The sequence below is a fragment of the Falco naumanni genome, chromosome 6 (assembly GCF_017639655.2).
Source record: "Falco naumanni isolate bFalNau1 chromosome 6, bFalNau1.pat, whole genome shotgun sequence".
Taxonomy (NCBI): Eukaryota; Metazoa; Chordata; class Aves; order Falconiformes; family Falconidae; genus Falco; species Falco naumanni.
Window position 1 is genome coordinate 18,592,046 of NC_054059.1, and position 7,255 is coordinate 18,599,300.

Genomic DNA, 7,255 nt, shown 5'->3' on the forward strand with positions numbered 1-7,255 from the left:
TTAATGGAAGCACAGAAGTACTGGAGAACTTAAACATAACAAGCTATTATTCATTCATACTTTTGTACCATTTAAAATGCACAAAAGCTGTAACACAGACAGCATTTTCATGTTTTTGATTAAGATAATTCTTTTTATAGCTGTAACCGGTACTTTTTATTCACTAAACTGAAGTTCTGTCCATACTTACCTTTCAAGCCAGATGGTGATTTTTGCCTAGAGGGATTCCAGAAGGGCATTCTTGCAATAGGAATGTACTTTGTATCTGGTACAGAAAAACAAAGAGCAGCCAGACATGAGGCTCTGTGTTGTTCTGTTCTGCAGGCTGTTTTTTCACGTATCTCTCTCTCTCTCTCTTCCTGTTCTGTTCTCCATTTAATTTCTTCATGCACCTTTCCACACCCCTACCAAACCTTTATTGAATAGAAGATGACCTACACTATCTAGATTCCCAACAGCAGAGACATCCTTGTCCATCTGAAGTTAGTAACTAAAAGGCATCAGTTCATTTCAGAATGAGTCATGATTCAATATATTAATTCAATCTATTAAAATAGCCATGTATTTGACTAAGAGGCTTATTGTTTTGTTTCTCCTTCACATTTATGATAAATCTTTTCAGGTTTTACAGCATTATCTTCTTTAATAATATTTATTAAAACATGTGTACATTTAAGTGACGTTTTCTTCAAAACAGAACCTAACTGGTTTCTCACCATTGACCATACCAAGTGTTAGGAATTAGGTTCTTTGAAGCTCAGTTTCTTAATTACCTTGAAAGCAGATATTGCTGATCTACTTAAAGTTGTTCTATTTTTTTCTCATAATAGACCCCAACATTTTCAGAAAAAACAAATAACAGATGGGTTAATCTATTTTTATTTATTAAGTGATAAGTCTAAGAGATTTAAGAAAAAAAGGAGTCTGAACTGTATGTGTATGGAGGACACTAAATTGTGTGTTATCATGCTTAGTACTGTTTGAACAAACATCTCTGTAGTGTTCACTGAGGCTGAATTCATTTACTGTATTGGGCTCAGTATTTTTCTGCAGTATAAGAAGAAATCCTGTATAAAATAAAACTTAAATGAAAATGGTATTTTCACTTGAATTAAAGTTCTTCCTGTGCAGGCTTGAAATGCATGTATGGTATAGAATATATCACTTTGTTGTTGCAAGGTTTCTGTAGATGAGGAGAGAAGAAATAAACACCAGTTTCCCCCAAAGCAATTTGCAAATAAATATAAAATGTCTTAATGGATATTATATTAATGTATCTTCATATAGGTAACCCATAGTCATATGTTACCCATTTATTTATTTGTTACTCTAGGGTAGCAGCTATTATAAAGCAGAATGAAGGCCTGGTTAAACTAATATTTAGCTAGTTGTTTATGTTATAGTAAGATCCAAAGCATGCTTCAGGGTGCAATGGTGGTACCCTAAAAGGGACAATCACTTAAGATGAACAAAATGTAGACAAGGACACTCTAGAGCTGTCATTGTCTTAGAGAGATCTGGGTTATGCAAATTGCTACAACAGAACACCAAGAGGAGACAATTCTGCAAGCAATTTGTGTTGTACAGTTACATAGGCTCAGCTTGTCACATTGTATTTCTATTCCATAATACAATATAAAATCAGATGTTCCTTGAAAACTTCTAATTAATTTGGGAATTTATACGAAGTAATTTATCTTTGATTCAATCCTCTTAATTTTATGGTACAAGAGAAACGTGAATAAAGACATCATCTTCCAGCAAGTCTCTACATGACTGGGCCAAAGCAGTGAAGGGAAGCAAGTTTAGATATTAGCCCACTCCCTTACTGGCAAACGTTGAAACAACTTATCCCTGATTGAGCTGTCTTGCTGCATTAAAATCAACACACAGGTAAGAAAAACAAAGAGTAGTTCAGTTAAATAACACAAAACCAGAGCAAACAAGGAATTTTATCATAGCGCTAGTCAGCAAAGCCAGTAATATGCAAATGACAACCTTTTTAACTACACATGAGGGAGTTAGACCACTGAAATGTTGAAAGTTTCTCTCATTTTTAAATCCCAGCATTGTTTTGGGAGTTCCACAATTCTGTATATATCACGGAAGTCTAAACATTCCCCTTCACACATACAATTCCTTTCAAACAGAAAAACTTCTTAGGAGGATCTCTAAGTTTCTCTATGCACTTGCTGGAGAAAACAATAAAAGGGAGCAATTTTCAACTCTGGCAGTGAACCTATTACCTGACAATTTGCTATAGTTACCCATAATTAGATTTATTGATAAAACCTATACTTTTTGGCTGATTTGATTTTTCTATACCTTTAGCACCCTTTAACATGGGTCCTTAGACCAAATCCATAGCATTTTATTTATTCCACAAATATGATGAGTGCTAGAGCAGGAGAGACAGATAAATGCAAAATATGGAAACTCTGAATTCTTTCTAGTTTAATGTCCTATATAGGTTTTATCGATTTAGTATAGCTACAAGAGAAAAGGAATTTCAGGCTCACTGGCTACAGAATGAGAAGCTTTGCTAATACATAATTTAGGTCAAATCTTCAGAGCTTGTGATTATTAATTTTTTTCCCCAACATTAGCTAGGACAAAATTTCATCAAGGTATTTATTTTGCAGTAGCACAAGCCAGTATTAATACATAACCTGATTTCAATACTGGCTCTCCAAAAGCTTAAAACAAAGTGGCTCAAAATATCTTGTGGATATCTCATAGAGTACAAATAGTCACCTGATCTCAGTTCACATACTCTCCTGCCAACTGATTCACTTATCTGATCCATGGTATTGATAATAGAATGAAGTTAAACACAAGCAAAGTCTGTTAGTGTTTTCCTGGGCATTACCTGCCTTCCATCTGTACCAGGCAAAGCCAGAACTAATATTATAGCCAATTTATATATATACTATATATACATATAAAATATTGCCAGGAGATACTATCTAAGAAATAGTAGCTACCTATATAAAGCCTCAGGCCAGGCAGGTGTCCTGGATAGCTCAAAGGGTGAGTTTTCACTGCTGAACTGGAACTGTGAGCCTGAGCATAAATCCTGGCCTAATAATGGGAATTCTTTGTGTTGATGCTCTGTTTTCTCCATCGCAGTCTTCTTTCACAGTACAAAATATAGTGAACACTAGACACTTCTGAATCTCAGAAGTCTTTCACCAACTTCTCTTTGAACCCTGACATGAGTGCTTGAATGGTTATTTGTAGCTGCACAAGCTTTTAAAATGCCTCCCCTTAGAACCTGTTTTACGAGCAGTAATAGCCGCAAATCTGTTCTCAGGATAGCAGTCAGTTGGTAGTATTTGATAATATGGAATTATTCACAGAGCCAGTTTCCCTGTTACGTGCCTACCTGGTGAGTTTCTACAATACTGTCATGTTTGGGTTGCTGCTTGTAGCTGATATTAGATGTGATGCATAGTGATTAAAAGCTTTTAAGATGCATATTTTCTGAGATTTATTTAGTTCACCGTATTTAATATTATAACCCAATATTCTTGAATGATCTCACACTTTGTTTCTATCTCACTTTATGCATTCTCATAATGGAAATTAAGTAACTGAGTGGTAATACTAGTGTTTTTCTCAAAAATTATGTGAGATTTCCAAGGCAATTTGGTTTTAAATAATTACACCCTGGAGTTTTCTTGTTCATCATTAGGATAATTTAGTTGGATTCTTCACAAGTCCTTAACTGTGTAGTATGGATCAGTGCTTCTTCAAAGATTTTGAAGGACTCGATAATTGGTTTTTTTTATTATTATTTTCTTGCCCTTCTGTTGACACTTATTTGCTATTTGAGCAGATGAACAAGTTTAATGACCACTTAACAAGTTTAAAACATTAGGTCATTATTTTTAAGTACTCTTCTTCTTTTGTAACAGTGTACATCATTACATACAGCATAAGAGAGCCCATTTATTTAGGAGATAGAAGTCTAAGAAAGCAGAAAGAGCAATGGAGAGTGAGTAACGGTAATGAGAACAATTTAAGCCAAAGGGCAATGCTGGAACAGGAACAGATAAATATAAATTGCCTGTTAATAAGATTAAATATTAAAACATTTTTAGTCTCTTAGTTGCTGTCTGTTATAATCCCCACTGGACCCCTTAGCTTTTGCAGATGGTTGTTAGTTTGTACCCATAAGAAAGCTGGGACATGGCAGCACCAGCTTTCACACCCAGATTTTTTTTTACAGTTATTTCTTACCTGTCTTGGTATTTAACAACCTTAATAGTAAAACAAAGAGTCGTTTACTCGAGGTAACTCTCTTAAAAGCAACATGTGCAAGGAAAATCTTAAAATAAGAAATGTAAGATACAAATTTAGTGCACAGGATTAGCTACTTTGGTGCATCTCTCCTAGTTATCCTTCAACGTGCCCAGACATCTCCTGAATACATTCTGCTTCCCCAGAAGTTCCACATTTTTGCTTATTCCTAATCTATTTTTCTTCAGGGTTACATTTTGGACACCACTAGAAGCTTTCTTGGCTGGAAGCAGATTAGACAGATGCTTAAATGTGGCTTCTCAAAACTGACTAGCAAGCAGATATGTGAATTCTATAAACATCATTGGATAGTTCTTCCTGGAATGGGGAAATTCAGATACTTAAGGACTTTTCCATATGCTTCTAATTAACACTATCTGCCAGTTATCCCCACCCAATCTGAACTACTCATTTGTCCCACAGGCATACTTGGCATGAGTAATACACTCATAATAAATTTTGCGGAGTTATTAAATCTATACCTGTTCAGTTATCTTATAATCTCTAGTTCCAACACAAGCTTTTTATGGAGTGACTTGTCCTATATCCCTGCCTGGTAATAAATAGCTAAAATAAAGCTATATGGTGCTGTGAGGCACATAAGAAATAAAAACAAACAGTGCTTTGCATATTTTCTTATCAGGAGACCTAAGCCTTCTGTTCAGCATTTGTTAAAGCCACCACCTGCATCAATGTGCTTGTTCATATAATAATTGTAGATTCACAATTAGTCCGAGTAATTCAATGCATTCTGTTGTTGAAGGAGTAGATCTCATCAGTATTCCAGCAGAACTAACAAAGTTGCTTCACACAGAGTTCAAGAGTGCAACTTTAAAGTCCAGATACAACTACTTTTACAGTTTAAGATTTCTGTAACATGAAACAAAGAAAAACATGTTCATTATTAAGGATCACAATTATGTTAAGGAATAAGCAGTAGTTCTGTGGAATGATGCTATTCTCATAGACTGGGTTTTAAAAAAAATTGAACCTATTGAGATTGGTGATATTGGAACACACATCTGAAGTTTTTAAAGCAGGAGTTCTTGCTTACATCTGAACAAAGCCTAACGCAGCACACACTATTCATTACCCTCACATCTGCAATTCTTTGTAAATTGAACTAATACATTTTTTACCTAAAATTTAACTTTGGGTTTAGCTCACTTTTGTATATAAAAAAAATATTTTTTTAGTTACTTCGGAAGCACTAAACTGGTACTTTAGCTGTAATTTTAAGATTCTTCTAAAGACAATAAAATAAGAGGAACACAGAAAACATGTTGAAGGGAAAGAAAAAAAGAAAAAAAAAAAGAAGAGCTTTTTCAGACCTGGATTATGATTAATTCACAGTTCTAAAATGCTTGTCAAGCTAACCTGGGCTGCTGTAGTCAAGAATAGTGGTCCTTGCAAAAGAAAACATATGGACAAGAAAATCTGGTAAAATAAAACAGCACTGGCAAAATGATTAAAAAAGAATCGTAGCAGTGTTACACTTTACACAGAACTGTAATTCTATGCAACCCATGCTTATATAAGTGAAATAAACCTACATCAATAGTATTTTAAGTTCCCACATAAACGAAGCTAACTAAATGCTTCTACGATATCACACAGCAAGTTCACAATGACTAAAATTGCATTCTTTGGAAAGCATAGCATTTGCCACAATAATGACTATTGTCCCATATGAGGGTCATGTAGGCAGGAACGGATGCAACAGAGCTGTTCTCCCAAATAAAAAAGCAGTTTTGTCATAGATTTTCAGATTTTTTCTTGCTTCTGACAAATTTTAACATCTTGCTTTCTTTATATTTGAAGGCAATGTGCTTTTGTTGTGGCTTCTGCTTCTGCTCCCTATGGACAATTTGACTTTTCAGATACAAATACCACAAAATTAACGGTCCAGTTAACTTACTTTTCTAGGAGGTTAGCTGTCAGTGCTACCTGTTTGTGTGGTATGTACTTATCTTTTCCCATGATGGTGATCAGCTTTAGGCTTTCTAGTGATTTACCATAAGTATTTTCTGCAAATACTTTCCACATTGTTACAGCGTGTATAGCAAGGTGTAGAAAACACTGGTGACTGACACTTCTGCTGCCCATTCCCAAGGGCCTCACCTTCCTGACTGTAGACACCCATGAAAACCTTGCTAGCCTGTCCGATCACAGCTTTTTCTTGTAGAAGAGATTCAAATGAGGCTAGTGTCTTAACCACTTTCTTCACCCTACCTTTATTACCAACTACTATCCTTCCTTCCTTCCTCGTTCACTCATATGCCTATTTAACCTTTTGGGCTTTCTGATTTCATTGCACTCATTTCCAACCACTGATTTTGAAGACTAAATCTTTTTCATTGAAATGGCAGCCTGAATGATAGTTTGTGTTGTTTGCCTACCTTACTCTCCTGCTGTGTATGTACAGGTTTTGCATTTGTTTTGACCTGAAGAAATGTAGAGGCATGAAGCTGGGTTAATTAACACTGATAACATACAGCTGTGGGCTGGCTTCAGGGGCGGCGGGTTGGCTGGTGTAGATAAGGTGCAGCTGTGGCTGGTTCTGGTAAGGGGTTGGGCAGCCGAGGAAGAGAGAGGAGGAAGAAGTAGAAGGAAGAGAGAGACCGTGTGCCATGGATGAGGTGAGACGAGGAGAAAGCAGCAGAGGGGCTGGTGTGAAGGGCATGCTGGTATGGGATGGTAAAAGACCTTGTTGCAGCTGGTGAGTTTGGAGAGTGCTGTGACAACAAAACACATATATTTGTTAAGATACAGCTCTTGTGCCTTGTTTTTCTCTCCTCAGTGAAAGATGTAGTCTGCTAGGTAGAACTGGCTTTTAGTGAACTAGCCCTTCCTATTCCCCAGACTTTCCCTTGAAGCATAACAATTATCAGTCATTACTTTTAACATTTTGCCTTGTACTGATACAAATAAAAAAGTTACAGAGAAAGAGAAG

At 35.9% G+C, this 7,255-nt stretch overlaps 1 long non-coding RNA gene across 4 annotated transcripts in view; it reads right to left on the reverse strand.

The window, feature by feature from the left end:
* The window catches only part of LOC121090415, a 37,509-nt gene extending 30,688 nt beyond the window's left edge, over positions 1 to 6,821 (reverse strand). For 3 of the 4 annotated variants that reach the window (XR_005828545.1, XR_005828544.1, XR_005828542.1), the window contains exons 1-2: positions 6,221 to 6,821; positions 191 to 5,172 (exon numbers count right to left, since the gene is read on the reverse strand). This is a non-coding gene — a long non-coding RNA (uncharacterized LOC121090415). The remainder of the gene's footprint in view (positions 1 to 190; positions 5,173 to 6,220) is intronic. The other variant, XR_005828543.1, reaches the window with a different exon arrangement.
* Positions 6,822 to 7,255: the final 434 nt, after the last annotated feature.